Genomic DNA, 22,287 nt, shown 5'->3' on the forward strand with positions numbered 1-22,287 from the left:
TTTATATAAAGATTTTGTCTTCCCGTTTGTTTTTTATGGATATATTAAGTCTTCATTTTAATCTGCTGTCATCATTATTCGGTCCCCTCTGGTGCAGTCTAAGAAAATGGACTTTGACCCAAGTTATTTTCTCCCACAGTGCAACAGGAAATCACACAAGAGGGATTTAAGCTTTTTAACATGCCATTCCCTCGGTGAGGTCGCAAGTTCATTCACCCCAGGGTGCAGTAGCTGTGAAAACACAGCACGAGCTCCGGGGTAGGGTGAACATTTCACCTACAGTATGAGCATTATTAAGCCACAATAGCCTATTATGAGCACTCGCAATCATATCATAACAGTTCTTTAAAAGTCACATTAAGGAGTTTAATGGTACCCAAAGAGAAATAGCTGGAAGCAAATCTCTGGTGCATTAGTGCAAAAAACAAAGACTTAGTTGTTGAAACGTTGGAACCACAAGCCTGAACAAGATGCAGTATGTAACTGGACAGCTCTCTGCAGTTTCCATGGTAATACCCACATACTGTAGTTTCAAATATAACGGTACACATTGGCACCTCCCCGTGCCACAGAGTACTGATGCTATTTCTGTAGGTTGTCCGGAAGGGGAGCTGCTGCTGGCTGATGTGTGATTACATGAGGAAGATGAGTATTTGAGATGGAGCCACAGTTTGTAAAAGGAAAGCTGCAACAGATTTACATGTTTGCCTCCAGCTGTTTCTCCACAAACTGCTATTATGACCCATGCTAAATGGTTCATCTTGTAGTGTAATGTCTTTTGAGATGATGGTGCTTTGGTGCTGCAGTCTAGTGCTGAGAGCACCCCCCTCCCCTTTTTTTTTTAATAGGCACACCCAAAGTCTGGTAGGATCTAAAGGAATCAAAGATTTGCCGTTTTAAAGCTTAAAGTCAAGTCATTTGACTGGTGAACTAAATTTGCTCAGATCTTTTATTTAGTGTGAGTTTGTGTTGTTAATTCGCTTTGACAGAGCTAAGTTTGGACATTTAAAATACCTTTATACCCCTGCCAGACTATAAACTGCTCCATTAAACAGAAAGAAGCTTTATAGTTTGCATTAATCGTGATAACTGGCCCTCCATTTAACAACTGAGAGCCAAAGTCACAACATCGACAAGCTTCAGAGGCGTGACAGAAATTTGACCTCTGCATCTAGAAGCACTTCTTCATTTTTCAAATGTGACAGCAAAAAACAAAAAAAGGAAAAGAAACTAGCAGCAACTCAAATAAAACATGTCAACATTAACAACAAGGCTATAAAAACTCTGTTCTCTAAACACCGGCAGGATCTGCTGGCTGCAATAAAATAAATATTGAGTATTCGTTGTTGTTATGGACCCGAAATAGTCACTGAACAGTGGTTTGGATTATAATTGGAGTTTCCAGGATTTAATGCCACTGCTGAGTCTGACCAAAATACAGAAAAAAGTAAAAACAATTACATTAAAGGACATTCTGAGCAATGATCCCAGAGTGTGTCAGACACTTAATGGTAATCTTAATGCCCTTTACACTGGTATAAATCTCCACATGTTAGGCTGGTGTGTGTCTGTGTGTGTGTATCCAATGTGTCGTCTTTAAATGTGCTTTAAATACATTTGGATTGGAAAGGGAGTGAAAGAAAAGCCAAAGGAAAACTTCTGCTTTTGTGTTTGTGTGTTTGTGATGAACAGTTAAGACACACATCTTGTGTCAGACAATAAAACAACAAGCCTGAGCTGAGCTTCATCTGCAGTGTCCGGTATCACCAGCATAGATTGTTGCTCATCCCAGCTCAGTCTGAATGACACAGAGGGGGAAATCTAACCACAGTACTAATAGTTAGCTCACACATTGTCACTAAAGGTCATTAATTAGCCAAAAATGCTGTCATGACCCTGATAATTACACGTCTTATGTTATTACAGTTGCATCACCGTCTACTTGACCCTCTGGGTCGTGAGCCAGCTTTCATAGGTTACATGCAGATTTCAGTCTTTCTTGTTCCAACAAGAACAAAGTTACACAAGTCATGAACTGTTTGAATGTTAAATGAAATTAAACTTTGTAATGTTGCATGAAGAAGCAAACTGTAAAATGTAAACTCATACAGGACAGAAGATAGTAGATTAATCAGTGCTAGCACATCACCGTTATACAGTTTTATAGTCTGTGTTAACCAACAGCTGGACCATGCTGCAAACATAACAGTGAAATATCATCAGATGAAGGTAAATCTGCTGGTGCGATATGAGCAGACATGCTGTCATTCGTCTGGATTCATTTGGAGCTATGTTAGTGTCCACCTGGTGAATGTAAATGCAGTGGCTGTTGCTTCTCTCTAGCAGCTCGTGAGGGAAACATCTGGTTGTGATAATAATTTTATGATGTTGGGAGATTTTGTTCAGTTGTAATTCACAGCGATATGCCCATAAAAATCAAAATGTGACAGCAAAGATTTGAATTAAATGAAAAGGACACACGTGATTGGCAGTGTAACCGACGATTTTGCAGAAAAACGAGAAAAAAAAGATAAAACATGTTTTAAAAATAAGAAGAAGCACTCTTTACATTCACCAAGGCAGCTCATTCTCTGACCAGTATCTACTTTTAAGTGAACAGTATGGTCTTTTGCATATGTGCAAAAGGTTATAGTACAGTAAAAATAACGCATTCTGGGGTCAACTTGAAAGAAATGTAGATCAAAGGTCAAATGTGCTGTGATATTTGGATCCAAACTATAATGTGTTTATGCAAGTTTGACCTTACTTGTAATAGTTCAAAAGTAACCTTATATTTAAAATCCTCATGTTCCATTTCCTGTATGTTTATATGATGTCAACACAAACAGTAAGAAACATAGTTTTAATAAATATGGGATTATTATCACTTTGACCTTCAGATCAGTCTCTTGACCTTATAGGAGACATCAGAGGTCAAATGTGATGTAATTTTTAAATCTTCAAATGATTCTATTTACATGTGGACATCACACACCACACTTGTAAGAATCATAGCTTCTAACTTATTGTCAATTTCTGACCAATAAATCACTGAGCTGTGAAGACCACGGTGAATTAAATTAAATTTTAACATGAGCCCACTCTACACGGTTTTATCAGAATTCATTCAAAACCCTTTGAGCTCTATTTTGTTTATAGAAATAATTATAATTATTCCTCAGTTTTATATGTGATCATGGCCTTAGTGTTAAAATATTCAAAAAAGTTACTTTTGCAAATATACATATTTTTAATCATTTGTTCTGACGCCTGTATTTATAACATACCTTTTACACTTAGTTCACTTTTCACCTCTCTTATTTCTAAAATCCACTGAATACAGTCTGGAAGTACATTATGTTTGTGCTTTGTACATCACCAGTGCAGTATTGGCATAAACTAAATCATAAAATCCTGCTCCTCACATACAAGGTCTTAAATAATCAGGCCCCATCTTATCTTAATGACCTTGTAGTACCATATCACCCTATTAGAGCACTTCGCTCTCGCTCTGCAGGCCTACTTGTTGTTCCTAGAGTATTTAAAAGTAGAATGGGAGGGAGAGCCTTCAGTTTTCAGGCCCCTCTTCTGTGGAACCAGCTTCCAGTTTGGATTCGGGAGACAGACACTATCTCTACTTTTAAGATTAGGCTTCAAACTTTCCTTTTTGCTAAAGCATATAGTTAGGGCTGGACCAGGTGACCCTGAATCCTCCCTTAGTTATGCTGCAATAGACGTAGGCTGCCGGGGGATTCCCATGATGCATTGAGTTTTTCCTTTCCAGTCACCTTTCTCACTCACTATGTGTTAACAGACCTCTCTGCATTGAATCATATCTGTTATTAATCTCTGTCTCTCTTCCACAGCATGTCTTTATCCTGTCTTCCTTCTCTCACCCCAACCGGTCGCAGCAGATGGCCCCGCCCCTCCCTGAGCCTGGTTCTGCCGGAGGTTTCTTCCTGTTAAAAGGGAGTTTTTCCTTCCCACTGTCGCCAAAGTGCTGCTCATAGGGGGTCATATGATTGTTGGGTTTTTCTCTGTATCTATGAAGCGCCTTGAGGCGACTTTTGTTGTGATTTGGCGCTATATAAATAAAATTGAATTGAATTGAATTGAATTAAAAACCTTACGCACGTAGTTTAATAAACAGCCTTTTGGTTGGTTTATTTATAGTTCTTATAGTTTTCTCCTGCAGCATAAACATTGGATTAGTGTTTGTTTTCTATGCATTTCCCCAAACCTCCAAAGTAGGTAATGCATGGGGCTATTAGGGAACAATTTTACTTTATGGTTCTTTAGTTGCTGTGATTCCACTACAGTCACCATCTAATTAAAAGCTATGAAAATCTGTAGCTATCTGTGTGCTAAGCAGATAGTGTTCATTGGGGTTTAAACTGCCTACACAACTGAAAATTATGAAACCAAACATTAAAGTGGAAGAGAAGAGAAGCCAAACACTGAGCTGAAATGTAATGCAGATTCTTTTACTACTTTTCAAATGCTCACATTATTCTCACGCTATAATTTTTCATACTTTGTTGCTATTAAAAAGAAAGCAATTAAAGATGATCTAATGTTTCCAGAGTCGTTGGCTCTAAAATAAAATGCTGGGCAGTATAACTTTCCTCAAATTTTGAAACTACAAACTAAATCATGGAGCAGTTCAGCATCCTGTGTGTGTGACATACAAAATTATAGAAAGAATAAAGCGCCATCAACAAAGTTGTAGCTGCACCAACAAAACAGATAAAAATGTAGGCGTGTAAGAGGTTTTTTTTTTAACCTTTAGAGCTTCTGATTATATCTTTTTGTTTCTACTTGCAAGCATCTGACTCCCATCTCTCTCTTTTATTAAAGCAATTTTAAGAGCTTAGTTTGTGTGATATTGTTTAAAATCGGTTTCAGGGGATTTTATTAGAAGTTCAATATACACTACCTCTTTTATCAATTTATCAAAGCTTAGATAATCCATTATCGTGGTTATACAGTACCTTCACCCCAGGACACGACATTGAAAGTCAATGAAAATCTCTGTGAAGCCAAAAACTTGGCATTTCTCATCTTTTTCCCACGCGGGGCAGCACGGATCAGTGAACACAGAAAACAAGGGAACAAGCTTGAGGCTGCTGTGAACTACTGAGTCACCCAACACGTCCCTGGGGAAGTTTACCCATGAGAGTGGAGCTCAGCTAGACGTCCTCGCTTCACCCTTTCTATGGCTGCTGAAATGTGAGGACACACTGACACCCAGTGGTGTTAGAGACGTGGCGCAGCAGGCATGCATATCAGTGTGTTAGAAGATGTTGACGGAGCAGTGAGGCACAGCGATGACAAAAGACAGACGCGAATTTCATCAGCTCTGGTTTGATGCGACTTTTTATGGTTTTGCTTGGCTGCCTCTGATCTCATAAGACAACCACCTGACATGGTGATAGAAGAAAAAGTGAGCCTATGCTTATCAGAAATGCTGTGGGGGGGGGGGGGGGGGGGCAGCACATTACAACTTGAAACAGACGGTGGCTTGTGATTGTAAACCAAATATTTTAGTTTTTTCGCAATTCTGATCAGACAAAACCAGATTTGTGAGAATGACTCACTGTGGAATTGAAACAAACATTGTTCACAGTGTTTCAGACCAAAAACCTGATCAGAGTAATCAGAAAATATACACGTGACACATCAATAATAAAAGGAAATATTGGGTGCATATTTATGAAGACATTTGATCCTTTATGTGCTTTATCAGACTCTCAGGAACAAAACACTTTATCATGAAATAACTTTATCATGCATCTGTGATTTGATCCTTTTTTAAATCTATATGGCATCAACAGTGAACAACCTCTGTAAAAAAATCAAAGTGTATACAGGTCTGACCACCAGAGGGCCTTCAACTCCAACATTTAGATAGAATAGAATAGAATTAGAATAGAATTCAACTTTATTGTCATTGTCTCACAGGTACAGGGCAACGAAATGCAGTTATTAAAGATATAGATATTAAACTGAGCCCTTCTGTATGGATTTTTCTCTTCATGATTGCTTAACATCACACAAACACACACACACACACACACACACACACACACACACACACATATACACACACACACACACACACACACACACACACACACACACACACACACACATATATATACACACACACACACACACACACACACACACACACACATATATATATATATATATAGAGAGAGAGATAGATATAGATATATATATGTGTGGAGATTAGAATCACATTTAACTGCACTGACAACCTGTGAACCACCACTGCCTAGTTTTCCTGTTCAGTTAAGCCTTCAAAAGATAACTTTAGGATTCTTAAACTGGGCCAGATTCGACAGAAAGGGATTGTATTTCTCTGTAAGATGACATTTTTAACCACCGATCTCGTCGGCCTCCTCCTACTCCTGCTTAGAGCTGACTTTTCTTCAAAATACTGCTATTAGTAGCAGTGAATGTGGGCTCGCTGGTTCTTTCCTCTCTAAAGTGTCTTTTATCTTGGCTCCCTCTGGTGTCTTTTCCTCAGTAAGCTGGAGTCAGTTGAGTAAAAGACACTACTGGGAACCCAGAAAGAGTGGGTAAAAATTCCCCCTGCTGCCTCTCATATAAAATGCTCCCAAATTGCAACCAATGGTCTGCACAGCTTATCATTAATCATTAGCAGATCTTGTCATCAGGGGAAAATGAGGAGGTCAGAGAGAAGAGGGGTGAGCAGGTGGAAGAGCAAGAGTGAGTGGGGGGGGTGAGATGGATGAATGAATTCAGTGTAGCCCCACTGGCGGCGTACACAAACAGACTAGAGTGTTTCAGTGGTCGTGCTTTGCACAGTGATGTCCCTGCAGAAGCACATATGTATGAATGGGATGTTGTGTGACTATCAGGCAATTTAAACCTGTGCGAACGTGCATCCAGGACGGACAAACTCCTTGTTGGGGGGGTTTAAAAACGATTGGCACCCTCTTGTAAGGATTTACGGGGATGAGAGCAGTGCAACATAAAAACGAGAAATTGAGGAGACAATAGAAGTTTTATCCTATTTCACTTGGGCCAGATATCCAGCTGTGCTGCTCAAATATGTAAAGCCAAAGGGGCGCGTCCCTGCTTGTGTTTGTGTCCCTCTAATCCAGCTTATATACACAGGGCCACAGTGTACCAGGGTGTTAAATCCAACGATGGGTTATGGGCACAATATCTTTTAATACTTTTCAATGCAAGTGGAAGAACATTCTGGAACAATAATACACGTATATATATATGCATCTGCAGAAAACTTTTCTCTTCAACCTCCAAATTGAGCCCTTTCTGTCTGATCCCATCCTGATAAGAAGTAAAGCTGTTTATGAGATTTAGAGGAGGAAAGAGGGAGAATAAGGCTGTGAGAGAAAAAGACAAAAAAACAACTGAGAACTAGAGAGGATTAAAAAAGATTGAGAGAAGGAGCATGAGATATTCCTGTCCCTGAACCGGTGGTGCAAAACAACATAATCCCAGATTTTTATGGCCACTATTTTTGCTGGAAAGCTTTTGGATTATGAGTGGCTGTTGCTTTATGTCGCCTGTATGTCATTGTGTAAACATGACCCCACGGCCCTGCTGCTCAGACGAGGGAAGCTGAGAGACCGAATACAAGTGTAAGGAGACGAGTTTTCCTAAGGTTTTTTTGTTTATTTATCAAGAATGAAGCTGAGACATCTCTTAGACATCATTTCTGTTTTCCACATTACTGATCCTCTGTAGTTTCACAGGCACTGTGGGGGCCAGAATGGCTCATAAAGTTGTGACATAATCTCCACCTTGATCACTGAATATTTTAAAAAGTCATGGAAACAAGTCTCGTTGCACCATCTCTTGTTGCACAGCGAGAGCTTTCCAGCTGGTGTGCATATCATCACACATGTATGGGATAACTGACTCCCATCCACACATGGGTATCCGATAAATTTAAGGCTCATCACACTGAGTCACACCCTTTTTCTAGAGGAGCCGGGGTGCTTCCAAAAAATGGTGTCGCCTAATTTCTAAACTAAAACATGTCATTGTTTTGTGTCATCCTTATCATGGTTGATAGAGGTAAGGCAGCAATTAGCCACAGTTTTATGTTAGCAATGTATCAAAACATCAATCCAGAGACAATTAGGCACCTACAGAAAATGATTAAATAATTGCACAGTTCTCCTAAAGGGATTTAGAGTGAGTTTGAACCAGCTGTTTACTCTGATGGCTCTAATAATGTTGCTTTCAGACAGATCAGTTAGGTATTCTCAATCAAAAAGGGGCTAAAAAGCCGCTGCAACCTACTTGCCCAGATAGAAATGGAAGACACACAGATAACAACCAGGTGATAAAGATATCAAAGCATTTGCTGTAGCAACAGAAGGGCTTAGTATTATCGTTGGGAATTAATTGAGGTCAAACAGAATGCCAAAGGATGAATACATTAGATTTACCAGGTAGTCAGAAACACAACTGCAGTGTTACTGAAAGTTTCTCAGTACTGTATTTACTGTAATAAAAAAAACTTGTTGATTACTGGTTGACCAAATTAACTTAAAGTAAATCATTTTGTGAGTTGGATTAATGGGAAAAAAATACTGTAGCCATAAATATACATTACTTTGTATGTAATTACATCTTCCATTAAACTGATGGATTCTCATAAACTTTGAATTAATCCATTAAAAATACATAGGAGCAGGCGCTGGTTGGAGACTGTAACGGTGTCCCACCACCCTGCCACATGCACACTACACCAAAGGTGGAGGAGAGAACTTGTACATGTTCACATGTTGTGGAGGCAAAAATGTAATCAAGATAAAGTATGAGGAAACATATGTTTTATTTTTGAGAAGGAGTCTTCTTCAACAATGAAGCAAAAACGTCAGGAAAGAGACAACATCTGAATGAAACGTTTCCGCTTCTTCCTCATGTCAAGTCTCACAGACATACGACCCTCCTGTGTCGGAATAGCTGACAAAATGCCAGCTGAACAATAACAACTCTAGTTATTTATAAGATAATGTTGATAATGTTAAGCTCAATTATCCAAAGAAATCATGCTTTCCATCTGATAAACAGTTTGATGACATTCTCACTTCATATAAAAGTTTATTTGCTGAGTATCCAAGTCCAACAATATCTTCTAAGAAAGTTTCACTAACAGAGGCTGACAGCAGAAAGGTTCAGCAGCTCACCTCAACATGCTGTCATCAAGCTAAAGTGAACTTCACTGACTCACTGATTCATATCCCACTACTTTCATAAAGTTTTACAGCTTTACCAAGTAAATTTAGGTTGTTCCAGATTCAGTCAGCAGTCAGATTTTCTGAATTCCCAGTTTGTATTTTTGGAATTTCAGAATTTTCAATTTCCTTTAATTAGGAATGCCAACCCCACCAACCCTGACTAAACAATCCAAGATGACAGCAAACAGTTTATGAAACTGTAAAACTTTTGATCTGTTCTGCCTCTGCTGTGTATTTGAGATTTAAGCCTTAATGCAGGGCAATGACCGGGCATTGTCTTCTCGACTTGACTGTTTGAATGCACTTGGGAGTGTTTCTGACATCCAACCTGTGAGGTAACTGAAATGTGGCGATAGATGTTCAAGTTTCTCACTGGGCACGGCGTAAACAGTGGACTGACAGACTGTCCAGACAGCAAAAGGCAACTGTCTGGTATCTGGATGAACTCACTACAGATGAACTGTGAGTTCTTTTGTTGTTTAAGGGATAAAAAACATGAAATAATGCAAAATATTGACACATTCATTTTTTCTTATAGTGTGCATAAATTATTATGTAAATAAATAAATTAAGTTACTTGAAACGTCTTCAAGTAACTTAAAGAAGTCCAGACGCTTTTCTTTGCAAGCTCCTTTGAATGACCTGGATGACTGAGAACCTTCACAGACATAAATTATTATGTTTATTTTTGTTTTTTTTACACAAACAGTAGAATGAACATGCAGCCAGTCAAGGTACAGATTTCATGTTTAAGTCATGTTTGGCAGCGACCACCGAAGGATTATGGACTTGAATTGTGAGGGGTAAAAAAACTGGATTGTAATCTGCAATCTAGCAGTGAGATTTTACCCACTGTAACTGTAAAAGTGCAGTTATATCATGTTGTATTCATTATTTTTACTACTTACCTGATTGCATGTGGCCAAAAAATAAAATACCGATTAAGGCAAGAGGAGATTGGTTAAAAATAAATGATTGCAAACTGCATGTTGGAAACAGAATGTGGACTAACGTCTTTTTTATGCTCATTCTTAGAAAACATCAAACTACTCCAGATCTGGCTCATCCGTCAAAGAGCCTTCTGTTTAAGGACACAGAAGTGAATGCTGTTTTATTTCTGTGGAGGACAAACTGTCCCTGCATGCTACCAGCACCAACATCAAGTGATGCCACAGCTCTCTTTATTCCCTCCCTACAAATACAATAATCTGTTTGTTGTGCTTATCAAAGTCTGGAATATGGAAAGGTTACAGTATGTAAAAACTGGATTTTATTATGGATTGTGGTTTCTTAGTCCTTTGACATCATCGAGCTGGAGATAATAGGAGTAGATAGCTAACAGAAGGCAAACCAAACCAAACCAGCACTTTCACTGATTCCAGGCTACAACACAAAGAGTCTATCCATGAAATCCATGTATGAAAAGCTGCATCAGTAATTGTAATAAATATAACAGTGGATGAATCTACAGGTAATGAACCAGATGCCATTTGTAGTGATGATACCAGAAAGATTGTCCAAATGATTTATTTGCATTGTTGCATCTTAAGTGCATTATTTTCTCATAGTTGTTCTACTGGCCTTCAGAAAAAATAAAAGAGCTATTTTAGCAAGACGATTAATGAGTTTCTGGACTTCCTGTTTCACAGATAGATGCTTTCCAAGACTTGGTGGAGACCAAAACCTGAGCTAAAAGGAGAAAGTTTATTCGATATACATTCGACAGGCGATGGAAATGAGGCTCAAAATTAACAATGAATTGTGGAGTGCCTGTTGTGTTACTAATGTTTTTATAGGAACACATTGGCAAATACAGGCACATATAAATTGAATGTTTTGAAGTGACGCAGTTATAAGGACACACTTGCTGAATTAATGTGTGTATATTTGTGTCATGGTTTGGGTTAAGTGTCAGGTTGTGGTGTATTTTTCCATCCTGTCCCTTGAGTCTAGGTTTCTCAGTCTAGTCTCAGCTCACCTGCAGATCATCAGAGAGCAAACACCGACCAGCTCAAGCTTCTAGATTGTCTTCTGCCTCATAGCTTCCATGTTGTTGCTTATGTTCTTTGTTCTTACATATATCTCCAGCTGTCTGTGCTCTTGGATCAGTACAGCTTTGTTCATTACGATTCCTGAGACGCCTGAGAAGAAACAGTTGTCCATTGTATCTGCCTTTGGGTCCAAACTTCATTACAGCCTTTTCAGCCCTTCATGTGCCTATTCAAAGCTTGGTTGTGCAGATTAGCCACTCTGTGTGTTGCAATGTAGCCCTGCACTTGGGTCTCCAGCAATAAACTACTGCCTGCTCTTGATTTGCAAATTTATACATCAAAAAGTACACAATCTTCTCAATCTTCCCAAGTGCACAACCATTTTTCACTTGTGACTTTCATTGTGATGAAGCTTCTCAGAGATCTGAGCGCCTCAAACAAAACCATCTGTTCAATTTAGCCGAACGTGTACTTTAGTTTAATATTTCTATTTTCTGACGCGCTACACTCAGAGTAAAAGATTTAACCTTTCCTCTCAGAGTATTAGTTGCTAGTTACTTTTAATGTTGTGATTTTCTCGTGGAAATATGTGCAGAGAACAGGCAATATTTTGTAAATTTAATAGAGCTGAAAAAAAGATTTGATTAAAAAACATTAAACTCCATGGTTGCTGCATTTAAAATGTTGCAAAGCAGCTTCTTTGTCATTTTAATAATTCAATTTTTTTCATTCGTTTCAATCCTTTGCTTCTGGATGTGAATAAACTTATTAAAATCTCTCCAACCTTCAGTCAAGGTTTCAATTCCTTGTAAATTCAAAATTCAGCCGTGATTCATATTCAGCCTCTATTAGGATCGTTCACTGATAGCTGTCCATTTCCTTTTTGTCTCCTGCATATTTTTGCCCACTGCAGCAAGAAACGCAGTGGAAAGAGCACAGACCAGCATCACAGGTGTCCTTTTCTGAAGCAGCATCCTGCAGCTCTACAGGGAGGATCTCCAGGTGCTGCCATAACATCAGTGAAATGTTGTCATTCATCATGTCATGTTGATCTAAAGCTGGGGTTCACAAACTGCCTGAGGTCACATGCTAGCATTTACTGGCTTTCCCAGGAGAAAAGCACAATATGAGCAACAGCTCTGTATGGCCTGAATGGTCAGCGAACGTGAGTTGAAACAAATGCCTGATGGAAAAAGAGCCCGTGTGGAGGAGAGCTGGAGGTGATAATAAAGTGCGAGTATCACACGGTGATTTCACATTAGTGGCTGTTTTTTAAATTAACCCCACTAACCCCACACCCTCTAAGGACAATTACTCTAATAAGTGGATTGCATATTCATAAAGACAAATGAATGAAAATAAAAACATTCTTGTTTGTATTTATGGTGTTTTTAACTGTATTTATTACAGAAAGATGCTGCAGCCTGTGAATAACAACGAGGTTATTCTTCTGCTCTTAGTGAAATAAGCTCATTCTGCTCACTCACATCGCACGTCTACTGTAAATGACATTTTAAGTGAATGAAGCAGTGAAAGGGGATCAGAATAAGGTGTGTCTAGAATGTCTGTAATGTAATTTTAATGGAGCTAACTGTAGTGTAGTTACGGCTAATGAGCAAGCGTTCACGCTGCGATGTGAGGCCATCAATTAGGAATGAGGGCGGAGACTGGTCTTTCATGCTCTTCATAGCTTTGAAGGAATTAGTCTGTTTGAACATTTACACCTGTGAGTGAACGAGCAGACAAGAGGAGAAAGGGTTGAGTTAGTGAGATGCACCCTGCTGCTCTCTCAGATAAAGGCTGCTCTGCTGAGGGCAGCTCTGTCTGTGATAAGTGATTTGCTGTAACTTTTTTACGCTACAATTCTTCGTTTTCTGAGATGTGAAAGCGCTGCTCGGGGTAAGAAAAAAACGGGTGGAAGAAAAGATTCTTCAGCATTTTCAGTTTAACAGATGAATGCACAGATTTCTGGATTACAGGAAGATTCCTGAAAGTCAGCATAACTCGATTTTTTTTGTGCAGACAAAACTGCAAAAAAGTGACTTTACGGCATATTTGGAGTGTCCAGAAATAATGCAAATATGCTCTATGGAGATTACGCTCATGTGGGACTGTGGGAAATCATCTTTGGAGCAAAGGAAGAGTGTGAGTGATGGACCTAATGAGGGACAGCAACACAGAAAAACAGCCATCAAAATAGATGCCACAGCAAGTAAGAACAACTGCGACAGAGACACCTTCCAGCTGCTGCCTTTCATATGCTAATGCTGCCATGACTGCCTGCCAGTGCAACACAGAAGACAATTTTGTGTATGTGCATGAGTGTTTATTCCATATGAAGCGATGCACTCAGCACTCAGAGTCATCTGGCAGGGCTTTGAATCTTGCACAGAAGTACGAACATAAAGCTTTAACCTTCACTTTTACTGTAAAAAAGTAAACTTTATAGATGTATAAGATATAATCCACTTTGTGATGACAGAATATATGTAACAGATGGTGTCAGCAGTCTGATCTGATTCTGTTAAACAGTCTTGCTTGACATAGATCGATGCACTGTAGTGTTTTTCTTTCATAAACTTTCACTGATGCCTAAAACTGATAAACTTAAATAAGCTACAGCCATGCATGGAATAACCTGTTCCATCATCCCTTTGAACTGTCTTTTAGCCACATTTTATATTAACTAGCATCATATCAGATGCTTTTAACTTGACAGAGCCAACCATTAATTGCTTGTTTTCCCACTGAGGAGCAATAGTATCATTCACATCTGGAGTTGTGTTTGTATCATTGTGGAAAATGTCGTACTTTTGTACTGGTCTTCACCAAATCCAGAGGAAACATCTGTAATGATCTGTAGGTGGAAAACAGAGGACAAAGGAAGAGAGTTTAAAATAAACAGACTTGAAACTACAAACAAATAAAACACAAATAAAAGCAGCAAAACAGGCAGTGCACAGGAAGACTTACAGTAATAGACGAGTGTAATGACTCATGATGCAAGTCGACGTGGCAGAGAGGGGGAAACATAGACTAAAAACATTAAAAGGGAGGACAGCTAGACACGGGTGGAGGAGCTAACGTCAGGGCAAGAAACACACAGAGGCTGAAAAAAGATCTAAAGAAGAGCAAAGGTCAGAGCACACGCAGAAACGTCGATTCCTCTCTTGATTTGGTTCCTTAGCAAATAAAAGCTTCACTTTGTTCACCAGACAGTTGCTCTTTTATCTGTCTGCAGTTTGAGCTGCCTGATATGAGAGCAGTGAAAGGAAACCAAAGCTGCAGGCCGGTCAACGCTGTTGGAAACAGGCAAACTATGGCTTCAGGAAATAATTCTGTAGGTTTATCGCATTAAATGACCATTTTTAACTATCCTTTTTTGAATTGTACACTGTTATGAATTATAAATACTTTAAATATTCGCTTCTTCTGCTGGACCCAATTAGCTGAAGGCTGCAAGCCGCAGACATACGCAGGACGTTGAGAAGCAGAGAGACAAACAGCTTACGAACAATAAAATCATCTTAAAAAAAATACATTTTCTTTACTGTGAGGTCTTACAAGTGATAACTGCCAAACGGGACACTGCCTACTATAATTATTGCTCTGATGATTATGAGTAGCACAGAGCCATGTGGCAAACGCCTCACGTCTGTGAGGATTATCTGGTGGTCCTGCAGGATTTGTCTTCTTTTCAGCTGTTTCACTGAGCTGATGGAAGGAAAAGTATGACAAATGAATACGATTAGACTGTTTCGAGCTGCTCGATCATCGTGTCCACGTGACTGTGTATGTGTGTGCTCGCATGTTTCATGCCTTGTATACTCACAACATGCAACTTCAAGGCTGTCATGTGACATGTAAAGGAAAGCGAGTATTCTGTGAATGAGAGCTCTGAGTGGCACATGTTAAATCCCACTGTGTGTGTTTGTGTGTGTTAAAGTGTGGGTGAACATGTATGTGCATCAATGCCAAAGATCCCAAAGGAATTAGACTGATTTTTGAGGGCTTCCAAGCAGGCCCCGCGATCCTGCGTTGCATGCATGTCTCTATTTGTTATCTTGCAGTCCACATGCTGAGTTTAACTACGCTGCCAGAACGCAGTACAGAAGACAAATCCCATGGTTGGGCTTTCCAGGTTATCCGTGATTCACCCGTGTTACTTTAGCGAGCAAGAGAGAAGAAGAGAGAGGAACAAAGAGACAGAGGGGGAATGAGAATTAAGAAGCTAGCATACAAGGGGAGGATTAAAGAAAGAGCGATAAAAACAAAAGTTAAAAAGAGGAAATAAAAGGAGGGGAGAGTGTTGAAGGTTCAAGAGGGTGACCAGAACGGAGAGCAGTCAGTAATCTGAACTCTTTGTCAGCGTAACAGATTAGCTCACTGGGTGAAATGATATATGACTGGCAGCAGGCCTCCCCACGTGCACACGTGCACAATCACACCCCCACTATGGATCAATTACCCTGTCATCCATGTGCGCAGCCATACATCATCACCTCGATTACATCTCGCACACACTTGTATGCTCACTCCAATATGAAGTACACACCACCACCAGAACTTCAGTTGTACTTTGTCTCACTAAGTGTTTGTGCGCGTGTAGAGTTTTACCACCAGGTTGCTCCGCCGCCTGATTTCTGTGTCCTTAATACCGATTACTGTCTATCTGTTTCTGCTGCCACCAGAGGGGAAACTGCACACTTTGTGACACACACATACTGTACACATGCACAGTCACACTTTAGAGGGCCAGTGGGGACTACTTCCTCAAATGAACTGCACTGGTCAGAGTGACTGAGTCTGGACAAAGTCATTTGTTGTGAGTAAACTTCTTTGGGCAGTTCAGGTCATTTCGGGCAACGGAACACACATAAAGACGCACACAGACACACACTCGCTCAGGCAGAGAGGCCGGTCAATTTGGACGGTGTGGTGTCGATCACCCCTTCGCTCCTTTTGGTGTAGTCTACTGGGAAATGCCCGTAGCTCAGCTAAAGTGAGTTCAATTTAATTTGAACCTCTCACCGTTGAGAGAGGGGCACACGTGCACACACAGATACAGACAGAAACACACACACACACACACACACACACACACACACACACACACACACACACACACTGAGACAATAATATTGTTTTGTCCTTCATGAAGTGACACAAACATTCTTGCTGATACATCTGCTGTTGTCTGACTGCACGTGTGCATTGTGTGCATGTGTTTTGTGTCAGTGCGCAGGCTGATGCTTCTTTCTGTTTCACTGCCAGGCAATAAACCACTAATATCACATATCCAACATGTCTCGGCGCAGCCCATATGGCCCTTCTCCACATTACTGTACAGTATCATTTACATTTATTGCCCGCACATTGGTGAGCAGTTCTTCCCAAATTAAACCGCTAGGGGGCGCTGCTCCGCTTCAGAGTTTCACACTCTAAAGGCAATCCTCTCCATCTTCCTGGCGGACAAGCAGGAGCGCAGTAACAGTCTGCGTGACTCCCCGACCGCAACGCATCTCTGTCCCGTCACTGGGCTGCTTTCACACTGCATCGTTTAAAGAGGAGAAAAAGAAGGAGACCGCTGCTGCGAAACAGAAGCCAGGTTTCCAAACTGGCTGTTTCTTCCTTCGTGACATGGCTTAATAACTAAGTTTCTGTGCAAAAGCGGAGGACAGGAGCGGAACTTTCAGGAGACCTTTCCTTGCACAGGAGTAGTAGCAGGAGCGCCACCCCAGAAGGTCACGTCTGCAACCCGCTCCTTTTTTGTGTGTGTCTGCTACCCGGCTTCGGAGGTGGATGGTATGGTATAACTTTTCCGCTCCAGTCGAACTGAGCGGCCGGTGTCACAGAGGGGCTGTTTTCCGCTAGTGGAGTGGGGATGCGAGTCTCTTCTCTGTCTCGGATAGCGGAGCGGCTATGAGGAGAGAGGTTCACCTGCTGGGCTAACAGAACAAGACCACACCGCACCAACAGGTATGGGTCACAGGGTAGCCTTTACACCTGGGCGGAGCTGCTCGGTGTCCCTCGCGGGTTTAACGCGCCTTTAGTGAACAGCTGGAGAAGTGAGCGTGATAAAAAACAGACAAAAAACAAAAAAAGTCCATTACTAACCCACCTGACGTGCACGGATGCAGCCGTGTCACAGCCTACTGGTTAGCACGTCTTAGAAAACCATTTACGCACGGAATGGATTACACTTCATCCGCTCCATTTGTAAAGAAATAGAAAGGGATTGGATTTTAGGAAGCATTAGAGTTGTGAAAATGATTTCTAGTGGCGCCACCCATCAGCCGGGTCTGCTTTGGTGTCAGTTTTATTCACGCGGTTGTGATTTTATAGCAAAGACAAATGATTGCGGTTGTTTCAGATATTGCACAGCCTATAGAACCTCCCTCGCTCTCTCTCTCTCTCTCTCTCACACACACACAGACGCACACGCACACGCACGCACACGTATGCGCACGCACGCACAAGGGCGCTCAGGTAAAGCTGTGCGTATGCGGGCATTGACTGTGCGCTATTTTAGGCAGACCTGCCGTGTGGTGGTTGTCACTTCACGATGATTATTTTTTTGTGATTGATCCTATTAGCTGGATCCACATGTGCCAAATAATTGATAAATTAAAATAAGAGGCGGCATTCTTAAAGAAAAAGAGCTGATAAGGAACCTTTATGCTTTATCCCCCATTATGCTCTATTACACGTCTCCTGGTTTAACAGTTGCACTCAGTGTGGAGTGTTTGTACTTAACATGACTGAAATGCAGGCCACTGCTTCTGCATGTTAAACATTGAGAGGCTACGCAGGGGTGGGTGTCTTCTGCACCTGATGTGTGAATATGAAAACTTTACATTGACGATGGCAGCATAAATCATCAGTCTAACAGAGCTGTGAGTTAGGTGCTCCAGGCTCTACTTTTCTTTCCTTCGCTGTTAAAAAGAAGAAGGTAGTGCCGGTTTCATGACCTAGACCTGGTTATAAAGTGTTGTGTGCACACAGGCTTGTTTAATTTAAACAAAGCTGGCTGACTGTGAATATTTTCGACATGTTACTGCTCCATCTGTCGCTGTCTCTTTCTCTGCTTCCGTTTTCACAAGCCTCTGTGAAGAGCACAGGGGAGGCGAGCTGAACTGAGGGAGTTAGAAAATAAGGAGGAAGAGAACTGCCAGCAAGACTTGATGGTAGGAGGAGAAAGATTGCTCAGAGGTGATGGTGAGCAAGAGCAACGAGGGAGATTGGTTGGATTGTTGGGGTTTATGGAGCGATACGAGAATGCACTATAAGGATGGGCCTTAATGTGGCCGCAAATGCTATCTGCATATATAGTATGCTTTCCATTTTATTGACCACTGACAGATTTGGCAGACTTGGCTTTGGACCTTAAAGCCTGTCATCACCGTTGCTTATAAGACCTGTTGTCTTGTGTTTTGTGGGTTGATGTAGCTGCCAGTTGAGAAATGGTGAGATGGAGACTTTGATGTACTTGTTCGCTGGCTCAGCTGTGTACACTCGGTGAGTGCTCTTCGGTGAAGGGAGTAGTACACAACATATGCAGTCTCTTTTTGAGGCTAATTAAACCCACAAAGGCTAATGCTCCAGACACTCAGTCAGATTTATTGCTTCTTTGAAATAAGCAATTCAGCGACGCTTACATATTTGAAAAAACCCCTTTTTCCCATATTGATTAGTTTTTCTTGTATTAGATAACACTGTCACAGGTGTGATGGTTGCTGAAACGGGGCCTCTGCACACCCACATGCCTTAAAAATAAACGATTTAGAAAAAAATCTGTCATTAATCATCATTATTTGCTCGTTTTTTGCAAATTCATAATCAGTTTTAATCAAAAACAAATGTGTTCCTCTTTCAAAAACAAGAACATTAAGCACTAGTGAACTTTGTTAACATGAAAAGTTTAGTCACAAAAGATTCTGGGCTTCTACTCACTTTACTAACCGCAGAGAAATGAAAGATAGAAATGAGGAAAACTAAAGAAAAATGAAGACAGAGGAGGATGAAGTTAAAAGAGGCGGGATTTTTGTTCTGGTTGTCACTTCAAGGGATGTTTTGTTTGGATTTATGAATCTAAAATAGAAGAACTATAACCAAGTACCTTCAGGGCTACACAAGTACCAAAAATGGCACATGAGACTAGCTACAGATGTAAGCCCATCCCTACAGACTTGTGATTTTAGAGCATGACTTTGGTCTCCCCGACTAATTTCCTTCTCCAGATACTCAATCAAGGCTTAAACTTAGATGTATGGCAGCTCTGACTGGCAGGAAGATGCTGACAAAGGCATCTGTAGCCACTGGCTGCCTGCTGGGTCCCATTTTAGATAATCTAAGTCACTGGACTGGACCTCTTGACCAATTTTCTGGTGTTGATGCATCATGGAAGACCAACCCGGAGTAAAAAGAGTCCGTGCTTCAGTTTAGGTGTCTGTCTGATGTAAATATGTGGTCTATAGATGGACCTGACTCTCCAGTGTTTATTTAGATCATGTAAGAATACAAACAAATGGCTGATGCTGCAGAGCAGATGTGGACAATTCATTTTCCCAAAGGGTCACATGAAAAACTGGAGCTATTGTGGAGGGACACCAATAAACTAAACTCGGTTCTGCTCACTAATAATTTTAACTCTTTATAAGCTTATAAGTCCCTTCATAACTGTCCCAGTTTCGCATCCAGCCTCTTGGAAAAAGGAATTGCCCACCCCTGCCACAGGGGCTATGTGCAACTTTTTTATACAGTCTTTGCACAGAAACCCCCCAAAACAATGTAAGTGCAGATATGTTTTGCTTAGTCATTTAGGAAACATTTAGTTACTACAGCCTACATCCTGCTACAGGCTGCAGAGCATGCTCAAATTACTTAATATGAATTTCCATCTTGGATGAATCACATTATATCCCATTTAATGTGTGAGAGAGAGAGAGAGAGAGAGAGAGAGTCTCTTCCATGACGTTACAAAGTAACAGATGTTTGCCTGAGAATATTGTTCCTGGTGAGTTAAACGGTTTGGTTCTGGGTTCAAGGTTATATTGAGTTTAGTCTCCGTGCACTTGATTATTCATTGGTTGGGAAAACAAATCCGTTTTCACAGTCACACTGTTTAGACTGACCTCGCTTGTTTGTGTGTGCATATGCAAATATAAAAATGTGTATGTTTGCGTGTTTTGCATTTTATGTCTTAATTAGTGGGCCAGAGATGCAACAAAGGTCACGGTTGCCATCTTAACTCCTACACCACAGCAGAACCCCGGTGTATATGTGCTTCAGGAAAAATGGCTCAGTATGAAGATTAATGTCGGGAATAATGCACTGCTTTACAAAAAAAACAAAAAATCTGTGTCCTGATTTTTTAGTATTTTATAAATTCATAACTGAATATTGCTAGAATGTGATTGATGGTATCGGACATGAACACAGTCCTCCAGCAGACTCCTGTCACAGACGTACCCGAGGTGATTGCAGACTGCAGGACTTGGTCAGATTGGACCATTTTCACCCCAAACTTCCTGCAGCCTCGTGACCAAAAGCACATACATACAGATGCTTTCATGTTTCTACATCCCACAATTTTACGTCTCCCTCTGCACCTTTAACACACACTCTACCCTTTCCTGTAGTTTTCTTTCTCCATCTCTTCTACCAATAAATCCTCTGGGCCACGGGAATAATGTCAGAGCTGTTATCCGGAGAGAGAGAGAGATTGGAAAAGAGAGATAGTTCTAATAAAGACAAAGAGATCAACCAGAGGAAACAAAAAATTCACTATGCGGCCTATAAAAGGTGATCTCGTTTTCATTCGTAGCTGCGTGTGATGAGGAGAGAATAGGAGAGATGGGGGGGTGAACAAGACTGAGAAACAGGAAGGAGTAAGACAGACCTAGACAGAGTGAGAGAGAAAAGAAAGCTACAGGGGCTAAATAAGAATAAATAAAAAGCATGTGTCTTATAAAAGAGTGTTCTGTATTTCATTGGCCATCTCCAGGAGCTGTGTGTGGTGAGCTGAGGCCCAGGGGGGGGGACGAGTAGCCACTCTAAATGTGTGTAACCCACATAAAGAAATTGTTTCTGGGAGATCGAGCCTCGTAAATTCATTCCTAGCCGTCAGCCCTGTTCTTATCCCACCTCCCAAAGGTGAGCTATAACATCCAAACACATATTTTTTAGATTCTTTTCCCGCTCTGTCGCTACACACAGACACACACACGGATTTTTCAGCACACATCCAGATGCACACATCCGTCTGCAGAACCTCACGTTATCTCTATGCATTTTTTCTTTCCTTCTTTTTGGGGAGGGGGGGGGGGGGTGCACACAGATATACTGTACACACACATCCACTTTTGATAAGCACACAATTTTTTCAAGAGAAAATACACATTCACAGAAATGCAGACACACATTGCTTTACTCCCAAATGGCTTGTGTGGGACAGTTACAGTGACAGCTCCGACAACATCAGGACCTGCTGTGGAACAAAACAGCGTCACAGAGAAACAGCAGCAGATGCTGAGCTCACAGCTCCAGGATTACCTTAGCCTGAACAAACTCCATTACTGCCTCTATTACGCAGGTATACACAGGCCGGGAAAAAGCACTTTGCAGAACCACTGTTTACCCACCACCTCTCGCCCCCACACTGCTTCCTTCGACTACAGAGCAAGGAAAGGGTGAAGAGCGGGGGAAGGGGGGTGGGTTTCATGGGGGGAAAGCATGAGGCGCGTCTTTCTCTGGCTGTGTGTGTCTAACTCAGGTTAATGTGGAGGGCGATTCAGTATACACAAGAGGGAAAAAATCATTATTAATCTTTTTGCTAGTCAATCATTAGGAAAGAAAATCTGTATCAGTGCCCGCATATTTTATAATATTTCATTTACAACATGTTTCTTTTTGTATTTACTGTCACTGTTTGTTGACTGTGTCTACATTTTGGCCTTGTTGTCGAACAAAAATTACAATTTTTTGACGTTCTGAAAATCAAAAATGTTTCTGCCGTGTTGTGATTA

General features: G+C 40.8%; 1 protein-coding gene across 1 annotated transcript in view; it reads left to right on the forward strand.

Annotated features, from left to right (window-relative positions):
* Positions 1-16,756: 16,756 nt before the first annotated feature.
* The window catches only part of LOC102792056 (chemokine-like protein TAFA-2), a 105,882-nt gene continuing 100,351 nt past the window's right edge, over positions 16,757-22,287 (forward strand). The window contains exon 1 of the mRNA XM_006785681.3: positions 16,757-17,239. The gene's annotated coding sequence lies outside the window, so the exon portion shown is untranslated. The remainder of the gene's footprint in view (positions 17,240-22,287) is intronic.

The sequence above is a fragment of the Neolamprologus brichardi genome, chromosome 20, assembly GCF_056152115.1.
Source record: "Neolamprologus brichardi isolate AB-2024 chromosome 20, ASM5615211v1, whole genome shotgun sequence".
In the NCBI taxonomy this organism is placed as follows: Eukaryota; Metazoa; Chordata; class Actinopteri; order Cichliformes; family Cichlidae; genus Neolamprologus; species Neolamprologus brichardi.